Here is a 24093-nt window from a genome sequence, read left to right as displayed (position 1 = left end):
CTCCGGCCACTCCGGATTGTGGCCACTACTGCCAAAATGTCAAATTTCATGTCCGGTATCAAAAACCATAAAGTTTGATACCCATATTGCCATAACTCTTACGGTCCGGAAAATGTCCCCCCATCGGAACATCCGCGGGGCTTCCGGCCACTCCAGGTGGTGGCCAGTTCCAATGATCGACTCACGCGACCGGCATGTCTTAGCTGGTCCTTGCCTCCAAGCCATCTGCTCCCGGACCTCCAGGCCGTCTGCTACCGGGCCACCAGGCCATCTGCTTCTGATGTGTCCTCGTCGTCGTCCAGCAATAGAATGAATTTTCGGGACCGACCGAGCCGAGTTTTGTTGGCTCGTCGACGATCCGAAAATTATGAGGTGGAGTGGGGGAGATTTTAGATACATCAATCTCACGTCTCTCGATCGACTGATTGGTTGGATCGTTCATCCAACCAGCGTGCACCAAAAAGAGGGGAAATTTGCCGAGAGGGGAATTCGTCACGTAACGTTTTCGCTTCGCGAAAATTTTGGATTGACACCACGTATAGAAACCTTAGGACAAAGTTCTTTGTCAAAAGGTGCAGTGGTAATGCTATAGGCATAACCATCATGACGAAGAACTTCGGACACAAAAGTTAATGATTTTTTTTATAGTTTTATTATTTGCGTTTCTTGGCCACAAAATCAATCACGAAACGGTTATTTCTTAAGATCTATTTATTTCTGCTCTAAGATCTTATGGTATTTCTGCTCTAAGATCTTATGGTATTTTGACGTTGGATAACGTCTAAAGTTTTGAAACGCTTCACAGCTAATCGTAATGTCAAGATTGTCGTGCCAGTTGATTTGAAATCATTTCATCAATTAAACTTTTGGCATTGAACAATGTTTTAAAAATATTTTGAAATAATAAAAAGCCATTATCAGGACTCCAATTCATTACAAAGAGCCAGTCTGAACCATGTGTTAAAGATTTTCTTTGCGTCACAACAAATTTGAATCACATTAAACGATTTATTCCCACACATTACAAGACTTTTTTCTCGTTTTGACGATTCTACGGCGTTCTCTCTGCCTTCCTACGGCATTCGCCACCTAGATTTCTTCGTTCCACGAAATCCCAAAACGAAAATCTATTTCATTTGCGTACTCAAATCACTCTCGACAGTCTACGAGGAAGGGACGACACAGCGGCAACAAAGATAGCTGAAGGCGGAGAAGCATCGTGGCGAAGGGGCAGACCGAACCTGGAAGGGTTCAATGTTGTTCGCGATGGGGAAATGTTTTGGCAAGGCTCTTGCCAGCCATCGGCGACAGCCAAGTAAATTTCAACAGCAAGCATTAAAAAGCCCTTTTTAGGGCTCAAATTGATTACGAAAGAGTTATTCTCAATTTCAATAATTTCGCAAGTATCGATTTATTACCCCCAGCGATTTATTACTCATATTGCCAAAAAGTTCAAGATGGTATGTCAGAGACATAACCGAAAGACATAGGACCAAACATTTTGAATGAGTTTTTGGATTGCTAGTGAAATCTGGGATAAGATTATTGTATTTTGTTTCATAGATTTGTCGGCAAAATTGTCCTAAATGTTCCCCCAATGTGAACTTTCCATGAGGGCACCGGCAACTCCAGGTTGTGGCCACTACTGTCGAAATGGCCATTTGCAGGTTCAATATCAAAACAATGAATTTTGATACCCATATTGCAACAACCCGTATGTTTCGGTTAATGTTACTCGGGCCCAAGAGGAACCTGCTTTGAGGGCACCGGCCACTCCAGGTTTTAGCCACCACTGCCGAAATGGCCATTATCATGTTCAGTATCAAAAACCATGAATTTTGATACCCATATTGCCACAACTCGTATGGTTCTGTAAAAGGCCCTCCGGGCCCCGGGGGAACCTTCTTTGAGGGCACCGGCCACTCTAGGTTTTGGCCACCACTGTCGAAATGGCCATTTTCATGTTCAGTATCAAAAACCATAAATTTTGATACCCATATTACCACAACTCATATGGTTCTGTAAATGTCCCCCCAGGCCCCGGGGGAACCTGCTTTGAGATCACCGGCCACTCCAGGTTTTGGCCACCACTGTCGAAATGGCCATTTTCATGTTCAGTATCAAAAACCATAAATTTTGATACCCATATTGCCAAAACTCAAATGGTTCTGTAAAAGGCCCTCCGGGCCCCGGGGGAACCTTCTTTGAGGGCACCGGCCACTCCAGGTTTTGGCCACCACTGCCGAAATGGCCATTTTCATGTTCAGTATCAAAAACCATGAATTTTGATACCCATATTGCCACAACTCGTATGGTTCTGTAAAAGGCCCTCCGGGCCCCGGGGGAACCTTCTTTGAGGGCACCGGCCACTCTAGGTTTTGGCCACCACTGTCGAAATGGCCATTTTCATGTTCAGTATCAAAAACCATGAATTTTGATACCCATATTACCACAACTCATATGGTTCTGTAAATGTCCCCCCAGGCCCCGGGGGAACCTGCTTTGAGATCACCGGCCACTCCAGGTTTTGGCCACCACTGTCGAAATGGCCATTTTCATGTTCAGTATCAAAAACCATAAATTTTGATACCCATATTGCCAAAACTCATATGCTTCTGTAAAAGGCCCTCCGGGGCCCGGGGGAACCTTCTTTGAGGGCACCGGCCACTCTAGGTTTTGGCCACCACTGTCGAAATGGCCATTTTCATGTTCAGTATCAAAAACCATAAATTTTGATACCCATATTGCCAAAACTCGTATGGTTCTGTAAATGTCCCCCCAGGCCCCGGGGGAACCTGCTTTGAGATCACCGGCCACTCCAGGTTTTGGCCACCACTGTCGAAATGGCAATTTTCATGTTCAGTATCAAAAACCATAAATTTTGATACCCATATTGCCAAAACTCATATGGTTCTGTAAAAGGCCCTCCGGGCCCCGGGGGAACCTTCTTTGAGGGCACCGGCCACTCTAGGTTTTGGCCACCACTGTCGAAATGGCCATTTTCATGTTCAGTATCAAAAACCATAAATTTTGATACCCATATTGCCAAAACTCATATGGTTCTGTAAAAGGCCCTCCGGGCCCCGGGGGAACCTTCTTTGAGGGCACCGGCCACTCTAGGTTTTGGCCACCACTGTCGAAATGGCCATTTTCATGTTCAGTATCAAAAACCATAAATTTTGATACCCATATTGCCAAAACTCGTATGGTTCTGTAAATGCCCCCCCAGGCCCCGGGGGAACCTGCTTTGAGATCACCGGCCACTCCAGGTTTTGGCCACCACTGTCGAAATGGCCATTTTCATGTTCAGTATCAAAAACCATAAATTTTGATACCCATATTGCCACAACTCATATGGTTCTGTAAAAGGCCCTCCGGGCCCCGGGGGAACCTTCTTTGAGGGCACCGGCCACTCTAGGTTTTGGCCACCACTGTCGAAATGGCCATTTTCATGTTCAGTATCAAAAACCATAAATTTTGATACCCATATTGCCAAAACTCATATGGTTCTGTAAAAGGCCCTCCGGGCCCCGGGGGAACCTTCTTTGAGGGCACCGGCCACTCTAGGTTTTGGCCACCACTGTCGAAATGGCCATTTTCATGTTCAGTATCAAAAACCATAAATTTTGATACCCATATTGCCAAAACTCATATGGTTCTGTAAAAGGCCCTCCGGGCCCCGGGGGAACCTTCTTTGAGGGCACCGGCCACTCTAGGTTTTGACCACCACTGTCGAAATGGCCATTTTCATGTTCAGTATCAAAAACCATAAATTTTGATACCCATATTGCCAAAACTCATATGGTTCTGTAAAAGGCCCTCCGGGCCCCGGGGGAACCTTCTTTGAGGGCACCGGCCACTCTAGGTTTTGGCCACCACTGTCGAAATGGCCATTTTCATGTTCAGTATCAAAAACCATAAATTTTGATACCCATATTGCCAAAACTCGTATGGTTCTGTAAATGTCCCCCCAGGCCCCGGGGGAACCTGCTTTGAGATCACCGGCCACTCCAGGTTTTGGCCACCACTGTCGAAATGGCAATTTTCATGTTCAGTATCAAAAACCATAAATTTTGATACCCATATTGCCAAAACTCATATGGTTCTGTAAAAGGCCCTCCGGGCCCCGGGGGAACCTTCTTTGAGGGCACCGGCCACTCTAGGTTTTGGCCACCACTGTCGAAATGGCCATTTTCATGTTCAGTATCAAAAACCATAAATTTTGATACCCATATTGCCAAAACTCGTATGGTTCTGTAAATGCCCCCCCAGGCCCCGGGGGAACCTGCTTTGAGATCACCGGCCACTCCAGGTTTTGGCCACCACTGTCGAAATGGCCATTTTCATGTTCAGTATCAAAAACCATAAATTTTGATACCCATATTGCCACAACTCATATGGTTCTGTAAAAGGCCCTCCGGGCCCCGGGGGAACCTTCTTTGAGGGCACCGGCCACTCTAGGTTTTGGCCACCACTGTCGAAATGGCCATTTTCATGTTCAGTATCAAAAACCATGAATTTTGATACCCATATTGCCACAACTCGTATGGTTCTATAAATGTCCCCCAGGCCCCGGGGGAACCTTCTTTGAGGGCACCGGCCACTCCAGGTTTTGGCCACCACTGGCATAAACAAAATCTTTGAACGAATTGGGGGAAGCTTCCTGACTGACCCGGCTGTGCATTCCGGGGCCGTGACCAATTACACGAGCTCGTAGTAGATTCGTTGTACTAACCCATACAACAGGGCTACATCAATTTTCACACAGTCTACTAGTTGTTGTTGTTAATTTATTTATTTCTGGCAGCTTTAACCTTCTTGGTCATTCGCTGCCCTACACAGTCTACTAGGTTAAACGATTTTACTCCACTGCCTAAAAGTTGCCTCCGCTGGCGGTTTTGCTCGTCCCCGGGTGTATCTGTAGTTGGTCGCAGTCTTTGATGGCCTTTTCAGGTGACGAATTTAGATACATCAATCGAACATCCGTGGAAGGGAAACTCGACGCATCGAACCCAATCAGCGTGTACCATGAAACGTGAGTGTGTATGTTTGGTGTGTCATTCTACGGCATTCGCACACAATTTGCCCTCTTCGGTGCTGCTCTCCGATTCTCTCTCTCTCTCTCTAGAAAATAAAGGTAATTTTTCAGAAGAAATCCTTCTCCGGAAGAGAGAATTTGGGGCTCTCTCTCTCCCTGCTGCTGCTGCTTCACCCGTCTGCGGCTCAGATATTATGAGCCGACCCGACTTGTTCAGCATCTCGGTGGCAACTAAGTGGAGTGGAAAGGGTAGAACGCATTTTTATACTTCTACTTCGCTATTAATTCCCCTCTTTTCACAAGCACGCAAGATTTTTTCCTCATTTTGCCGTTCCTACTGCATTCTCTCTGCCTTCCTACTGCATTCGCCACCAAGATTTTATCGTTCCGCGATATGCCAAAACAAAAATCTATAAATATAGGTCGATTTGTCATTTTCGAAATCATTTCACTCTCGACTTTCAAAGAGGAAGGGACGACGCGTCAGCAAATGAGGAAAGGTGAAGGCGAGAAACAGACACGGTAGTCTCGAGCTGGGCCGCAGTTCCCGGTCGGACGAGTCAACCAAACCGGGAATAGGTACCTGACGGCGGAGATGCTTGAGCTGAGGATAAAGTTGAAGCGTTCAACGTCGTTTCGATGGGGCTTTTTCTGAGCCAGTGTTTTTTGAAGGCTGTTGCCAGCAATCGGCGACGGCTCCAAATTTTCGAAAAAGTTATTCTGACTTGTGCATTTTTGCAGCAGGCGATTTTTCCCTCTCCGTGCTCACACACACACACACACACACACACACACACACACACAAGCGCGTATGACATTCTACCACACAGAAACAGTGGTTTCATGCTTACTCTGTGGTGAAATGATTTTTATTCGATCTTTTTTTAAATTTTTAGGGAACATTCTTAGAGGGAAATTTTGAAGGAACAACTCTTTCGTGAGATATTTGGTGGCCCTGAAAAGGGCCGTTTGTTTATCAAATCTTCCGCGAGGTGTAGTGCTTCATTCGGGCCGCTTCTCCGGTCAACGTTGAGGAAGATGTCCATGGCTTTGGTCTGGGTCAACCTGCATCAGCACCACGTTCCTAAGTGCTACTTGCGGCGGGGCTTTTGCTTCTTGTCCGTTACACTTGCGATGGTGGAGGAGCTGCTCTTCTTCTTTCCCGATGGTCTGCAGTGGCGATTCGTTCCGAAGTTCCGATCCTTCGGGGTGATGGCGGCCAGATTCGTTTCGTCAACCAGCGGACGGGCCGCGGGCTTGGCCGGTTTCCTCTCTCCTTCGGAACCTTGGCCTGTGGTTTGCTTCTCCTGCGGTGCAGCGGTTGTTCTTCGTTGTTTGTCCGTTAGCCTGCCTAGGGAAATTTTCGCCTTCTGCGCCCTCTTCTGCTGCAGCTGATGTGGCCTCGACGACGATCCAAAAATTATGAGCTGAAGTGGGGCGCAGCAGGCTGAGATTTTTGGACTGCACGCGCTTACACTCACACACACACATATGTAACCGCTCGTAAATTACGAGGTGATTCTGATAGAGTTATCTAAGCCCGCTCTCACGCACACTAGCACGCCATTTGTTTTGCTGGACTGTACAAAATTTAACCTCAATCTTTTTCGTGTACGTACACGCATTACATACGCACGTAGATAACTCTATTCCGAGGCTGGATTTAATTTCATTTCCGTTTTGCGTAACCGTGCAGCAACATCACAGAGGAGCAGCTACATTTTGATACCTTTATTGCCCCAACTCTTATGGTTCCGCCAATTTCAAATTTCATGTCCAGTATCAAAAAGTTCAAGATGGTATGTCAGAGACATAACCGAAAGACATAGGACCAAACAATTTGAATGTGTTTTTGGATTGCTAGTGAAATCTGAAATAAGATTATTTTATTTTGTTTCATAGATTTGTCGGCAAAATTGTCATAAATGTTCTCCCAAGGTGAACCTTCTATGAGGGCACCGGCAACTCCAGGTTGTGGCCACTACGGTCGAAATGTCAATTTTCATGTTCAGTATCAAAACCATGAATTTTGATATCCATATTGCCACAACTCGTATGGTTGTGTTAAAGACCCTCCGGGCCCCGGGGAAACCTGCTTTGAGATCACCGGTCACTCAAGGTTGTGGCCACTACTGTCGGAATGCCAATTTTCATGTACAGTATCAAAAACCATGAATTTTGATACCAATATGCCTCAACTCGTATGGTTCTGTAAAAAGTCCTCCGGGCCCCGGGGGAACCTGCTTTAAGGGCACCGGCCACTCCAGGTTGTGGCCACTACTGTCGAAATGGCCATTATGTTCAGTATCAAAAACCATGAATTTTGATACCCATATTGCCACAACTCGTATGTTTCTGTAAATGTCCCCCCAGGCCCCGGGGGAACCTTCTTTGAGGGCACCGGCCTCTCCAGGTTGTGGCCACTACTGTCGAAATGGCCATTATTATGTTCAGTATCAAAAACCATGAATTTTGATACCCATATTGCCACAACTCGTATGTTTCTGTAAATGTCCCCCCAGGCCCCGGGGGAACCTTCTTTGAGGGCACCGGCCACTCCAGGTTGTGGCCACTACTGTCGAAATGGCCATTATTATGTTCAGTATCAAAAACCATGAATTTTGATACCCATATTGCCACAACTCGTATGTTTCTGTAAATGTCCCCCCAGGCCCCGGGGGAACCTTCTTTGAGGGCACCGGCCAATCCAGGTTGTGGCCACTACTGTCGAAATGGCCATTATTATGTTCAGTATAAAAAACCATGAATTTTGATACCCATATTGCCACAACTCGTATGTTTCTGTAAATGTCCCCCCACGCCCCGGGGGAACCTTCTTTGAGGCCACCGGCCACTCCTGGTTTTGGCCACCACTGTCGAATTGGCCATTTTTCATGAGAACCGCCGCATCATAGCGACTTCCACGCCGTCCGCTTCGCTCGAATTTCCTCCTTCTGCTGCCGGTGGTTCTTCCTTCAGGTTGCTGGTCCTCTTCTTCTATTGGCCGCTGCTGCTGCTGCTCCGCGCCGGCCCGACGTGCACAGTTCGAGTGCTCGTTCCAAAGTGACTTGCTTTTGCGAAATTTTCTGCTTAAATAGCGGCACAGCCGGAGAACGGCACAAAAGGGGCGCGGTCTCGAATGCATACGCTCGCTCTGATTGGTCATCTGTCCAATTTGTACTGAAAAATTCCTCATTTTGATTGCATGTTTTAAGTGCTTTAACTATGTTTAGTCAGACTATCTATGTAGTTAAACAATAGCTGAAGTCTTCCTCTTTCGATTGGTGGTCCAACCATCTGGATTGATTCACAGGGAAAAAAGATATAAGCGTTCAAAATGTCCCCTTTTTTAACGCTTAAAAGTGACGCTTTGGATCGAATTTCTGAACTGGCCCCCCAATATAGTAAGTAAAGACATAGTCCTATGTCAAAACCCTGAAGTTTGATACCCATATTGCCCCAACTCTTATGGTTCCGCAAATGTCCCTTCATCGGAACACCCCCGAGGGCTCCGGTCACTCCGGATTGCGGCCACTACAAATTTGATACTTATATTGCCCCAACTCTTATGGTTCCGCAAATGTTCCCTTATCGGAACATCCCCGGGGCCTCCAGGTGGTGGCCACTACTGCCAAGCGCTTGGTGGCGCTTGCGAGAGGAGCTGAGCTCCTCTCGCTTCGGTGGTAGACCACCGACTGAAGCCAGCCTTCCGATTTCCCATGGTTTTGTAGGGAAGCGGGAAGGCTAGTTCCTGAAGACGCCACCTAGTGGCGCTTGCGAGAGGAGCTGAGCTCCTCTCGCTTCGGTGGTAGACCACCGACTGAAGCCAGCTTTCAAATTTCCCGTGGTTTTGTAGGGAAGAGAGAAGGCTGGCGCTCGCGAGAAGAGCTGAGCTCCTCTCGCTTCGGTGGTAGACCACCGACTAAACTAATGCTGTGGAGGGGGTGGCGTTTATATTTATATCAAAACCGTCGGCCGCGCTGCTTCTGTGATTTTCCCCTCTGCTTGGGGAAGGCGTTTCATTTTTCGGTTTCATTTGGAAATTTTGGATTGCTACCCTGTATAGAGCCCTAAGACGAAGTTCTTCGTCAAAAAGTGTCTCAATTTACGAAATCCGGTCCCCTCCAAGACAAGCCTGTCCAATTTACCTACACAACCCAAACATATAATTATCGTACCACACTGCCCAGACTATGTCTGTATATTTGTGTTTGCTGTACGCTGTGCTATTGACATTACATCCGCCATTCGAGGATATGTAGAGTTGCGGCAGACACTTGTCACCCTCTCGAGGGTCAAACAGTGGAGCACCAAAACAAAACCACTAGAAAATGCGCACCTTCACACGCGGTCTACAATAAAACGACAAAGACACCTCCTTCTCTCAAACAGAAAAAAAAATCGTACAAAAAGTGACACTAAGTTGCCTCTCCCCTTCGCTTAGCGGGTCCCCCGCCTCAGCATGCAAACTCCGCGGAACATAATTGCATATCAGCGCGGGAATTGCACGTGGTTAAGTGAGTGGAAAAGTGGCCCCTCTTGTGTTGAATGGGCTCGCCGCGCTACACCACCCATCGAATTTGATCATCCACTTCCCTTCCCTGTGAACACCTGATGCTGTGGCCAAGTCGGTGGAGCGCGAGGGAGAAGGTGTTCATTGACGATCAACGAGACTACCCGTATGGTAGAGGGTTGGGCGGAGGTTGGCTCGTTTCACGTGTCTAGACACGGAGGAAATGTAGCTGACCTGGACGGGTCATAAAAAAACCAACCGCTGGCATAGGTAATCAACCCGTGCAAGGTTGGCTGAGATACCTCCCTTTGGTGTTAGTTGGATAGTTCTTCAGGTCGGAGGTGTATCATTGGGGCCATCTGAAGGTTTGTTGTTTTTGATCGATAGGTTTGTGGGGTTCATCTCGTATTTTTGGTGGTAAATGAGTAGTAATAGGTGTCATCTAGATGATCTGATAAATTTTATAGGGGATAGTAAAACTGTTATCTTCGGAGCTATTGGATTGCTTTGGGTGACAACGTGTAAGATTATGACACCACGTGTTGTCATATCGGTTACACAGATTTAGGTCACACATTATGTGCCTTTTAGGCAATTTTGATTATTGAACGACCTACAAAGGTCGAAGTTCCAAGGGAAATCATTATTATTCTGAATGTTTCTTGTATTTGAGTCATTCTCTACCAACTCATACAGCTGTTTCTAGATGTAAGATGCAAAGTTTTTTCGGTAATAATACATCTTATCCCATAATACCCAACCCATGCTCTCGAAAGTAGACATCACGTGCAAGTATCTCCTTCCCATCACACCAAGGTTGTCCGCGGGTCCATTGCACCCTCCCTCATACTCTACATGAGTATCAACTCGACATTACACACCGCGTCGCCATGCGCCGCCGAAAAATGCGACTACCTGGTGCACCTGGATTGCATAACTCACCGGATTCATGCCCAAATTCGGCCGCGGAGAAATGGATCAACCCGCGTGCCAGCAGCCGGGGCAGTTTAACCGCAGTCCCTCGCATTTCCCTTTCACGTGCAGTAAAGCGGTCCTGCGGACACTGTCCCACGGCGAAAGGCCTTCGCTTATTCGCAACGGTCGCTGTGGAGACCATTCACGATAATGTTGGCTTTTGTTTGGGAAAGTCTTTTCTACCTGCCGCAGCTTGCATGCAGGTCACCTGGGTCAGTGCCGTGAACAACTCTTTTTTCGAAAAGTAACTTGTCCCTGACTGTACAATTAAAATTTAAAACTTTTACATCTCTGACTGTGCGTTGAGCTACTCACTTACGAGTCAAAATCAAAAACCCAATTCGCACTATAATGCATTCCCTTTATGCACTACTCACAATTCATATTACGACACGTAGTCCTCTGAAGTGGCTCAAGTTGACGTTGGACCTCAAAATCACCACTGCAAGGGTTAATGCGAAAGGTATGTCAAGCGAGCCGGTTTTCTCACAGTCCCTCCTGCGTCCCTGCTCCCATGGAGTGGGTGGTCGTCACCGGCCGTTCTTTGAAATAATCACATGACACAAGTGGCGCGACCACCCTAAAATGTAAACCAGCGGGCAGTCCACCAGGTGGATGGAGTCTGTCAGGTTGAATTTGTGCGTTAGAAACAAAGCTGAGCGTTATATTTGAACATTCAAAATAAGGTTAAAAATGTTGATATAGAAAGAAGTGTATGACATGACATTGGACGACAAATGATAATTATAATAGGTAGCTAAGTTTTTCAAAAAGCATCTGAAAGAAGACATCCCGCAATACTTATGCTGAAAATTTCATGAGATTTGGTCGAAACAAGAACGAACATCAGCAATTTGAATTTGGAGTTAGGTTTGACAAATCGCCCCATGTCATATACTTTTGACCAGAACTGTATGTGCCCAAAGGGTTTCCAGCATCGTGTCAGACTGGTCACTAATCCGGAATTACTTGGAATTTGAGCAAATAATTCCGTAATTCCAGATTTACTGAGTAATTCCAGAGTAATCCTGGTAATTACCAATAATCCCAGTAATCCTGATAATTCCACGATTCTTTTTTGTGAAAACATACTTCGGAAAATAATAAAATAATTGAAAATAACTGTTAAAAGATAATTTCGATATACCTTTTATGATTCTATTTAATGCCTATTAATTTTCATTTATGAAACCATAGTAATAGCTAATACGGGATCATTTGGATTTTGAGCAAGTAATTTAGTAATTTCAGAATTACTTCGCAATTCTGCAGTAATTCCTGTAATTCTGGAATTACCTAGTAATTCCGTAGTAATTCGTGTAATTCCATAGTTACTCAGTAATTCGTGTATTTCCCATTAATTCATGTAACTACTAGTAATTCTTTACAGGCAGCTTTTCCTTGATGCCTTTTATGGTTGCAATAAGTACAGAGCGGATTCGGAATGTTCGCAAATTTGGATGTTCTCTAATTCAAATGTACAGTATGTAAAAAAAGTATTTACACCCCTTGGGCACTATGCACATTTTGTGATGAAACATGTAAACAATTTAATGTTGACAAAAACCTAGTACTACGTTTTGTTCAGAAACTCATGCCGAACATTTTGCTGCAAAAAGCTCATGAAAATATGTTTTCTATAAAAAGTTATATAACAAATACTATTACAAAAATAAAAAAGGTGCAAAAAAAGTTTGTACACCTTTCGAAAAATTAACATAAATAAAGTTATTTGTTGACAAATCACCATAAATCCAGTCTCCCAACTCCAAATAGGCATCCTTGACTGATTAAAAATATAATTTGGATTGAATATAAAGTTTACTAATTACTTAGTGTAAAAGTTTATATAACTCTGGAAATTCTAAATAAAACTTATCTAAACTTAATTTTGCAAACTTTCAATTTAACTAAATTTCAATATATTACCATAGAATTGCTAAATAAACATTCTGGAGTGGGTATAACACCGTTTTGGGGGTCTTTGTATCGCTAGAATAGATTTTTCGTTGGAATTTCGTACCAACCCGGAATTACGTCGTCGGAAAATCCGCCGGCATTCGAACCGGTCCACAATTAACAAGTCAACCTATGTGGCATCGGAAAGGGCATAAAATTTCCGATCTTTTGATACCCATACATCTAGGTTTTCTATAAAACCCACGTTTTTAAATACCTAGGCAAAAACGTTGTTATGGTTTCGTTTGAGCAATCTGCCAAAAATGTATGGAATTTCGTAATTTTTGTTCTCGTGGATCAAACTTACTTTTTGCCCAGGTATTTAAAAACGTGGGTTTTATAGAAAACCTAGATGTATGGGTATCAAAAGATCGGAAATTTTATGCCCTTTCCGATGCCACATAGGTTAACTTGTGAATTGTGGACCGGTTCGGATGCCGGTGGATTTTTCGACGACGTAATTCCGGGTTGGTACGAAATTCCAACGAAAAATCTATTCTAGCGATACAAAGACCCCCAAAATGGTGTTATACCCACTCCAAAATGTTTATTTAGCAATTCTATGGTAATATATTGACATTTAGTTAAATTGAAAGTTTGCAAAATAAAGTTTAGATAAGTTTTATATAGAATTTCCAGAGTTATATAAACTTTTATACTAAGTAATTAGTAAACTTTATATTCAATCCAAATTATTTTTTTAATCAGTCAAGGATGCCTATTTGGAGTTGGGAGACAGGATTTATGGTGATTTGTCAACAAATAACTTTATTTATGTTAATTTTTCGAAAGGTGTACAAACTTTTTTTGCACCATTTTTATTTTTGTAATAGTATTTGTTATATAACTTTTTATAGAAAACATCTTTTCATGAGCTTTTTGCAGCAAAATTTTCGGCATGAGTTTCTGAACAAAACGTAGTACTAGGTTTATGTCAACATTAAATTGTTTACATGTTTCATCACAAAATGTGCATAGTGCCCAAGGGGTGTAAATACTTTTTTTACATACTGTATTCGCAAGCTTCCCTGCACCGTGCGGTACACGCGGTTCGCTTGTACCTCGGGTTTGCTTTGCGCCTGCTTTGTTCGGTTTACACCCGTACCCGACTCACACGAACCGAGGGTATTTTGGTTCATCGTACCAGCGCACCACGACACTCTCGGTTCGCCGCGTCGGTTTTGTGTCTGGCACTCACCCATGGCATGAACCCAGTATATGAGCCAAGGTGCTTCACTCGTTACGAGCCGAGGTACGTGCCGTGGTACGCGCTGGCGGTACAAAACGGGTTCAATACCACGACACGTACCACGGCACGCTGGGTTCATGCCATGGGTGAGTGCCAGACACAAAACCGATGGGGCGAGCCGAGAGTGTCGTGGTGCGCTGGTACGATGTACCAAGATACCAATACACAAATGGGTTCAGGCACGTACCGAAGCTAGAAAATCAAACCCGCGGTGTGCGTTGGCACTGGCGCATGGGAAGCTTGTGTATTCGGATGAAAAAGCACTCAAACGTCCAAATCAATTGTCAAACTGATGTTGATATCTACGCCATTTTCAATGATTTCCAAGTAGGGTGTCCAATTTTCCCGGGTTTTGAGTTTCCCGGAAAACGGAAAAAAATAATTTTTATTCCCGGGATTTTTTTTTAAAACGTCATAAAATCTATTTTTTTATATTTGTTATGTTTTTCATGCTTTAAAATCATACTTTAAGCTCAATACTATTAATATCAATCTTAACAAGGATAGCACTTTTCAATAGTTTTAAAGATTTTTTTTTGTTCTTTGTTGTGCTTCGATTTTTAAATGCACTCAAACGCCAAAATCAGTTGTCAAAGTGATGTTGATGTTTACCCAATTGATCGATGATTTCCAAGAAGGACGTTCAATTTTCTCAGGTTTTGAATTTCCCGGAAAACGGGAAAAATATTTATATATTCCCGGGAAGTTTTTGAAAAAGTCATAAAATCCATGTTTTCTTTATAATTGCTATGTTTTTCAAGCTTTAAATTTATAGAATTAGCTCAATACTATTAATATCAATCTAAACAAGGATAGCAGTTTTTAGATAGCTAAAACATTTTTTTGTTGTTCTCTGTTGTGTTTCGAATTTTATATGCACCACATTTTTAATTCAAATGAAATATGTATCTTATACATTTTTTTATTTATTTCTATATGACATGACTAAAACAGCTTGAAAATTGGCTTAAGATGTCTAAAAAACAAAAATGACGACAAATAAAATGGTCCTAATTTATGTAAAATTTTAGAAAAGTTTAAACTTATAAATTGTAAGACTAATGTAATTTCCAGGCCAAATAAAGATTTTTGTTTGATTCCGGGAATTCTCCGTACAACATATAAAAATCCCAAGAATTTTGTGCTGGGAATTCCCGGGTTGGACGCACTATTGCCAAGCACGTGGTTTTTTTTGCGTTTGACAGCTGTCATTCGATCCAATTCCAAAGACTTTTCTCAATATGCTGGAAGTTAGTCAGTAATTCCAAGATATTTTTATAAATTTGAGCAATTCTGCGTGGTTTCTGGAAATCCCAGGTAATTCTTGGAATTCATAATAATTCGTGACATATTGCCAGTAATCCTGGTAATTCTATTTAGACTGGTCAGTAATCCTTGATGCTGGAAACCCCTTGTATGTGCCTTCCTCACACTTTATCAACAATTGTTGATTCGATTGTTCCCACTGTGCGGTGGGTTGGATGATTCCGGACATAGTTAAAATACATTTAAGTGAGATTCGGCCTCAAAAAGTACCTAAGTATCACTTAAGTGGGCATAACTTGAGGCACGGTTGTAAGATTTATAATGTTTGGGACTTGTTGGAAAGATTTTTCAATTATCTAATCAATGCTGGGTCGGATAATGGGTCTGGACTTAGCTGAAATACATTTAAGTGAGATCCGGCTTCAAAAAAGTAGGGTAGGGTAGTCATCAATGAGACACTTTTGGTTTTCAACTTTCAACGATTTTTCTAATTTTTTCATTAGAATGTTTTAATGAGCTTTTAGTTGCATTATCTTTCTTTTAATGTGTTCTACCATTGACCAAAATATGAGATCAATCCGACATCTACAGCCAGAGTTATTCAACTGTCTCATTGTAGACGCACTTGGCAGGAACAATGAGACAGCTGGGGAACAATGAGACACTTTACGAAAATCAACATTTTTCTAGCAAAACATCATGTTTTTGTATTGTTCCATTGCAGGTGACTTGCCTTGAACATTTTAGAGCAATTTTGCCTACATGAAACTTTTAATAACAAAAGTTACACTAAAAAGTATTGAAATTTTGTAAAATCCATATATTAATACCAAATAACGTAGTATTTTTGGTTAAATGAAGTTTAAACTCTATAAATATGCCAAAAATCACTCTTAATTCATGTTTTGAAAGATTTTCATCGATTTTGAAAAGTTTATTGAAGAAAAATCAAAGTGTCTCATTGTTACCCATGGGCTAAAATGAGTGGGGAACAATGAGACAGCCCTGGATTCTGGGTATATTCTAAATTTTGGCCAAACCTAATGAAAGGACATTGTAGCCCAACTTAATCCCTATGGAACGTCGAAAGAAATTTGAAGAAATATTAGTTTTTGTGTAAATAGCAGCCTACGAGCGAAAAAGTATTTTTTGTCCATAATTTATTTTTACACCCCATAATCAAACATTTATGAATTACTTTTTAAGGGAGCATCCATAACCAAAGCCACTAATATGGCAGATGTGTATCCAGTAGACACACCTTTCCCCCAAATATGAGCCTGATTGGTTGAAACTACGACTTGTGAGAGCCATTTTATCATTGTTCCCCGTGTCTCATTGATGACTACTCTACCCTACTTAAATAACACTTAACTGGGAATAACTCGGGATATGGTTGCCAGATCTCCAATGTTTTGGACTCGTTGGAAAGGATTTTTGATGACCTTACCAACGATGTATAACATGATGGTAAGTTCGACGTCATTGGTCAAAACTCATTTCCCCCCCAAATATCAAATTTAAGGAGCAAAATCTCTGTTTCAAACATGATGCAATATGGCGAAATATTGGTATCCAACGAGTATAGCTCCTCAATTTTGAGCTTAATAGAATATTTTTATTCAAATTCGGATTCAACGATTGCCAAGTTATATTTCAATTTCAAATTTGTTCAACATTCTTAATCAAATATTTTTAAAACCTTGTGTGGTCATCATGGTCACCTCTTGAGAAAGCCACAAAAAAAAAGATGATTTCCAAGGATTTTTTTTTCTCAATTGTTGTAATTCTGCTGCATCTTAAAATAAATATGTTATTTTTTCTGTTTTTATTTTTACTGCACTGGTTTAAATTTGCCAAAACACCCCCATGAAATTATTTACACAGCTCGAGTAATTTAATAAACAAGCTCTTATTTCACTCTCACAGATTATCATATTCCAAATCCTCGGCTATCTTCCACTATGTGTACAATTATGACATTCCACCTAATATGGTTTCAACCGCCATCAAGCACCAACCACCAACAACCTGTGCCTGGTTGTGGACCTGATCTACTCTCAGCGACCCGGCATGTCCGGCTGGTCATCACGCGTTGACGGACGTCTGACACACGTCGCGGTCGGTCCAGTTGGCTGGTGTTTAGGGAAATGACGAACCGGTGTGGACTGCAAACTGACCGCCCATTAAGGGGGTCTAAGCCGAGGGGTGGTGGTTGTTGTTGTTGCATCAACCGACCTGCCCCACGATCCCTAACGATATCAGTGGCTCAAGCTGGCCAGCGAAAGAATTCAAGATCAAAATCAAACCACTTTCACTTACGGAACTAAAAACGTATTTTTTAGTATCATTTTTTGTTTGCTTCGCTTGCTCTCCTACCTGCTTGGGACTTCCAAGTTGGAAGTTTGCCCAGCTTGGAAGCCCTTAAAGCGACCGGACCAAAAGAGACCGCAGTGTGAGGGGCAGTCAGTTTTCGTTAGGCATGGAAATTGTTTAACTAAGACTACATATTTTTTTATGAGACTTTCTTTCATTCCAAAAAAGTCATGGTGCATAATTGGTTTCCTCATGAAGAAATTGGGAGGGTTTTTACAAAAGGGATATGAACACTTCCGAACATCTGTATTTGCAGACGGGATTTCTGATCGATTTGGATTCTTTGGCAAATTGTAGGAATATAATAAAAAGTTAGAAGTTGAAAAAAGTAGAAGTTTAAGAAGTTGATGTCAGTAAACGCTTCAGTTTCGTTAAGGTATGATAGATTTGGGCTCGCTGAACAAACTTCAATCGACAGAATTAAATTTTAGTGAAATTCCTGCCAATAACTAAAATTGTAAATGTTGAGTCAAATGCTAAGAAATCATTTTAGGCAACCATGGAAATTAAAAAAATATGTGAAGTGGTTCAACAGCACTAAATGAAACCTCACTGTACTCCTTAGCCGGTGTTTGTGCAGTTTATTTTCTTAATTTCTCGATCGGTTGGCAGTTTGTGAGGCACATTTTTTTTTGCTTGCTTCTCCTTGTTTTATGATTCGATGAGGGCCTCCGTGAGTGTTGGATTATCACCGCTGGCCGTCCATGTCCAGTAGCCCTGTGTGCCGACGAAACCTGCTGAACCCAGGAAGAGGAGTGCTCGAGTTGGGCTTCCCTCGTGTGTTGTGAGCAGGCAAGACCGCACGTTTGAAAAAGCTAAACCATAACATGATCGATGGCCGATAGCGGAGCTTTTGTTGAATTGTGTAATCTAGTTTATGGCATAGAATTAGTACCAAACCGGATCAAGCTGCTGCGCAGCTCCGGGGATCGTGAGGAAGAGGCTGGGCTGTTGATTGATTAGTGTTATGCTCATTAATGCCAACATCCTTAATGTCTGTCCCCCTTCCCCTCCGGCAGTGGAGCTGTGTGGACAAGTGTGACGGTCTTTGTAGGAAGAGACCGTTTAGCGACAATTGTGTGACTTTGATTTGAATGGATCGTAATTGCAGTTGCGGTGTAACAGAAAGGATTGCATTTGACGATCGTAAAACATTTTAAGTGATGCTGTATACGTTTTTTGTGGGGCAATCAAATCTGGAATTGTTGATGTCATTGACACAAAAACGGGTTTTAAGCAGTAATTATATCATAGTCATAAATCACTTTCAGACGAGCTAGCAAACTATCCTTTAAGTTTGCGAAAAAGTTTCGCTGTCTAAGTAAGGACTTTATTTTGTGGCTGTTCAGTAGGGTGACAAGAAAAATTGAAAATTTTGGAAAATCTGAAGAGCTACCCCCTGGCTTGATTCTTTAGTAGAGAGCCTATATGGAGAGGCGAAATGTCACTCTCAGGGTTCCAATCGAACTGTCAAATCGGGGTTCCAATCGAGCAACAAGGTCATGTAAGAACAAGGTCGGAATCAATTTAAAATCATTTTGGCAAAAAAACGAGACTTATAACAATCAAAAGTATTGTAAAACTGTTGTTGATAATAATCTGATAGTTTTTGTTATGTTTGTGCTTGTTCGGTACAAGAAAAGTGCCAGCACCAAAGAAAAACTACAAGTTTTTCAACCTTAAATTTGAATGACTTTGAGTGTTTGAAATTTCTCCCAGAACATTTAATTTCCCTATGTAGGTCCCTATTCTTTAGGCAATAATAAGAACTGTGCCAATGTTGAGCCAAATCGGTTAAGGTTAACTCTCTACTGCTCAATTTTTTTGTTTTATGTTTTTCTTGTTTCATTTTAAGATTTTTAATTTGCATTTATCTTGTTTAGTTTATGTTTGTTTTCGATAGTATTTGGCCTATTCTACCACCTCCTATCATCACATTTTGCCTATCTATTTTTTTCATGTTTTACAGTAACTTTTTCAATTTTTTGCTTGTTTTTCACATTTTCTGCTTTAGAATGACACCATCATCATTTAAATTGTAGAAAAATGCGTTATGGCATAGTCTGGGACACTAGAAAAATTACCGCATACTTCTTTTTACTTACACCCAAAACTGGCAGCGCTAGTCCGAGAGAATGATGGTCTCGAGTCGAGAGAATAGTGGTACCATTCACGGACGCAGAGAACACAGCTCGAGATGGGCGATAGAACTATTCTCTCGAGGTTCATTTGCAAAAAAAGTTCATTCATCAAACATAAAACCGAAAGTGTTGACAACGGGAATCGAACCAGAGACCTTTGACAAACCAATCCAATGACTTAGCTGCCTCGGCCACCACAGCTTGGTGACCAAGGAGAAGTCAGAAGTCGATGTATGACACTTGTTGGAGATTTATTGATTCAACTAACGAATGAACTCATTTGTTATGATGGTGTGAGTTGGTACCATTATTCTATCGATTTTGGCACTGAGCCCTCAATAAATTTTGAGAGAACGATTATCTCGACTCTGAATTTTGGGTGTAAAATATAGGAAATGTTAGACCCCTAAAAAATGACATTTTAAAAACATTGGCTATAAAATTTTCTTAAATTTTAAAAATTCTTATTTCCAATGCTTTTTGAAGATCAAAAATTGGTTGAAAATTGGATTTTTGGCAACTTTTAAAAACGAAGTCCGTCTAAAGGCGGGGTTGGGTTGTAGGGGAGAGTGGGGAGACTTAATCCCCCTTTTTTGTATCGCACATACCTCTGTCAATTTCTCACAAAACTTTGAACTTTTTGCATCAATTGAAAGCTTAAACATTCAATTATGTTTGAATGATAAGGGTAATTCATTAGATGAACTTTTCGAATCATGCCAAGTGTTTTAAAAAAATATTTTAAACCGGCATTTCCAAAATGTTAGGGGTAACTTGATTCCCCTTTCAACATTTTGAAGAAATCTTAAGCAAAATGTTTATTATTCATCAATTTTTTTAATTTTTTATAAGTTACGGCAATTTTACATAAAACCTGTACGTTTATGTTCAAAATATAACAAGGTTAGTATGTAAAATATTTAAAAACTTAAAATATTTTTTTTAAACCAAAAATTGAGCATGTTTACAAAAGCTGCTAACAAAACATTTGAAAAATGGTTATAACTGCAGTAAGTTATGTACAACTATACCAAAGGAAACTATGTACGAAAACCCAGCCCAATTAATTAAGCTTGAGGCTGATTCCATCGACTGTAAAAATGCAGGGATCAAGTCTCCCTAAACGTACTTTTTTAAACAATTGATTGTAAAATAGTATGACGATAAATTTAACCCGGGCATGGTCTTCGGGTCTATATGACCCAAGAGCATGATAAAAGTTATCGTAACTTTTGACCTTTGGCACTTACAGAGCTGAAATTTTATGACTTTGTGTATCTTACCAAGACACATATTAGACCCAAAAATTTACTTCCGGTTTAAGATGTCTTGGCCGCAAATGAAAGGTTAGAATGTCTACTTTGCGATTCTTACTGGCAGAACCGGTTTTGGACACTATGGCCACCGGGAACCCGCTACAACCGAAAAAAGTCCTTTTTGAGGCCTCGACTTTGAGGACCTGTATCTCCGAAACGATAACACATAGCTGGTTGATTCCGGATGCATTTGACGAGTAATAACCTCAACTTTAAGCTCCCATAGAGATATTATGAAAATTATGACCATCTGAGGTCATGTAAATATTCTCTGACCCAACATGGTCACTCCGGAACCGGTTACCGGTGGCCACTGGCGGACACATTCGGAGTATGCAAGGAAGCATATCATGCGACATATCAAACATCATGAAATTGAAAATTATGACCATCTAAGGTCATACCGATATCCTCTGACCCAACATGGTCACTCCAGAACCGGTTACCGGTGGCCACTGGCGGACACATCCGGATTTTGCAAAGAACCCTATCATGCGACAAATCAAACATCATGAAATTGAAAATTATGACCATCTAAGGTTATACCAATATCCTATGAAATGCTTATGGGTTTTGGAGTTGATAAGTTTATCAAACAATTCGAGTAAAAAAATATTTTTTTGAATAAATTTTGGGTGTTTTCTATACATATCAAAACAAAGAAAAAAGATCTCTTGGAGGTTTTTTGCAGCACTTGTTATTAAAGTGTGTGTAACTCAATCTAAACATTTTTTTATTTTTTCTTTGTTTTCTTACAATGAGTTTTTGCCAATTTCGATCAACTTTCTAGAGCAAAGCTGATTTTTTACCCCACATGCCCCGGGGATCAAGTCTCCCCACTCTCTCCTATAGGATTAAGGAGTCGCTTTTTATCGTCGCCCAAAATTGACCAAGTGTGAGATTCTTGCAGGAAATTAAAAAAAAAATACTGATCTAAAAACGTTGATCGAAAAACGTTTGACTTTGTTTTTAGATGTAAAATTTAATTTGCAATCGAAGAGTACTCCACATAAATTTCGATAGTTTGCACGATTTGAAGTTATGTATATTTTTATGTTGATAAGGCCGTTGCAAATATTTTTGAAGTTACTGTCCCTCAAAAAGAAAAATAAGTATAAACGTTAAGATTTTCCATCCATGGTTTTAGCATAAAAAAGTGATATTTGATGAGGATTTTTTTTGCGGTGCAGTCCATCGGAATTTTATAAAACATATTTTTAAATGGGTTCAAGCATACTAAATAGGATTATCATTGCAGAAAAATGCATTTTAGATTGGTTTCAGTTGATTAGACTTCTATTTTTATAAACATTTTGAAGTTAAAAAATAAAAAATTCCCCCCTTTTCGACCAAATTTTAAGGCAAGCGGACATAAACTTTGAATAATTATTTGCAATGGCCTAACGTGCTTCTCTTTACATGTTTTTGCCTTCCTCACCTCACTGAGCAAATGTCTGTGTGTGTGGTGGGATGCTGATCAAAAAATTTGCACTGGGTTATCTCGGCACTGGCTCATCTAATTTTGTCTTTTTTGGTCTCATTCGATCCGTCTTAGGGTCACACATTGTTGGAAGGGTAATTAGAAGCCATTTTCCACGCGTCCAAAATATTGAAGAACTAACATCCCTATCAAAAGTTATGAGCACTGTTGTCCGGATCCATCGTGAGACCCATCGTTGGATTGGTAATCAAAAGACCATTTTGATGAAAGATTTAAGTTGGTGCAATTCTGATTGAATGTATTCACTATATGAATGTGAGGAAGGCACTAACCACCAAAAGGTGGATTAAGTATGTTTAATACAAGCATGGCCGCCAAATGGCCAAATGTGAATGATATCTTTCAGAGCCTTAATTTTGATAAATATATGTTAATTCGAGCCCAAAGCCTTATTTTGTCCTTTTAAATATTTAACATAAGAAAATAAGTAGTTGAATTTACTGAAATTGATAACACATGCTTTGAAAGTAAAATAGAAACAGTGTTATCTAACAACATAAATTTGATTGACACATGAAAGAGAATTTCCACTCTCAATCGATAGAATCAATCACCTCTCACACTGACCCAAAGGAAGTGATAATTCAAGACGCAGAAAAAAAACCTCACTGCGTAAGGAAATTCCATTTGCAAAAAAAAAATCCTCCGGCACGCAGACGTCGTGCTCCACATTAGGCCGAGGTTTCCGCGTTGTCAGGTCGAACCCCAACCTAGCTGCAAGGGGCTCACCGCAGCGACCGTTTTTTCCCCTCTAATCACAACCTTACCCTTACGCACAGCAAGTTCCACTTCTCCGGACTCAAACAGCTTCATTTCCTCCTCGAGCATTGCCCGAATCAATCGGTGGCGGCGACAACCTCCCACAAAACAACAAGCAACCGGCAACATAAACTGATGCTAGCTGGTGGTATCTAGTGTCTGATGGAACCACTAAGATCAAGTTTCCACGCCAGTCAACCGTTTCAAGAGCGAGTAGACCGAGCGTGGTATGAAAATTACCTCATTTAGCCACTAGCTGCGTCGTATTACCGCACATTTTAGTATTATTTAATTTCGCGCAAACTTTCTTTTTCTTTCTAAAACATGCCCCCAAGGGTCCACCACCATCAGGGGGACTGCATTTTATACCGAAGTGACCGGTTGGGAATTGCCGCCTTAATCGATGCGCGCGCTAAACTGTTCCACGCCAGAGGCTCTGGGGGTTTGTCCGAGAGGTCCGAAACTGGTCCAAACGCGCGTGCTGCTACGAGTCCAACGTGCGTAAATGGAGCGGTCGCACGGTTGAGATCTGCGGATCTTGGAACGATCGATGCCGCGAGGGTGTTGAGTTGTTTGTTTTCATGTACGGATGCTTTTTCCCAGAATTATTAAGTGCTCTCAAAATTATTAATCTGATCATTTCTGGCAGGAATAAAAAAAGTAAATAAAGTGAGAATTTTTTTCAAAACTATATAATAATTTCTAGAAGCACATAAAAAATAAGTTGATTGTTTCAAACGAAATAAAATTGAAGTATTTCAACTGACCAAAAAATCATCACAAACATCGCGTGATCAAAAACGCCAAACAGTAGGCAATATTGGAGCTGCGAACCGGTACAATGAAGGCTGCAGTCTCGTTCATGCAAGCGGTTTACGTTCTTGCTTTGAAATTGAGTAAAACGGTCGAAACGTTTCCGCTGCCTAGGCGATAGCTATCGTGGGCAAAGCTTCTCTGGTTTGACCAAAGATGGCATTTGATGGGAACTGCATAGAAAATC

General features: G+C 41.5%; 1 protein-coding gene across 1 annotated transcript in view; it reads left to right on the top strand.

Annotated features, from left to right (window-relative positions):
- Positions 1–24093, top strand: part of LOC120417124 (uncharacterized) — a 70356-nt gene that overhangs the window by 10177 nt on the left and 36086 nt on the right. The gene's annotated exons all lie outside the window — the stretch shown is intronic.

Source organism: Culex pipiens, chromosome 3 (genome assembly GCF_016801865.2).
Source record: "Culex pipiens pallens isolate TS chromosome 3, TS_CPP_V2, whole genome shotgun sequence".
Lineage (NCBI taxonomy): Eukaryota > Metazoa > Arthropoda > Insecta > Diptera > Culicidae > Culex > Culex pipiens.
This window is presented reverse-complemented; position numbering and strand designations above follow the sequence as displayed.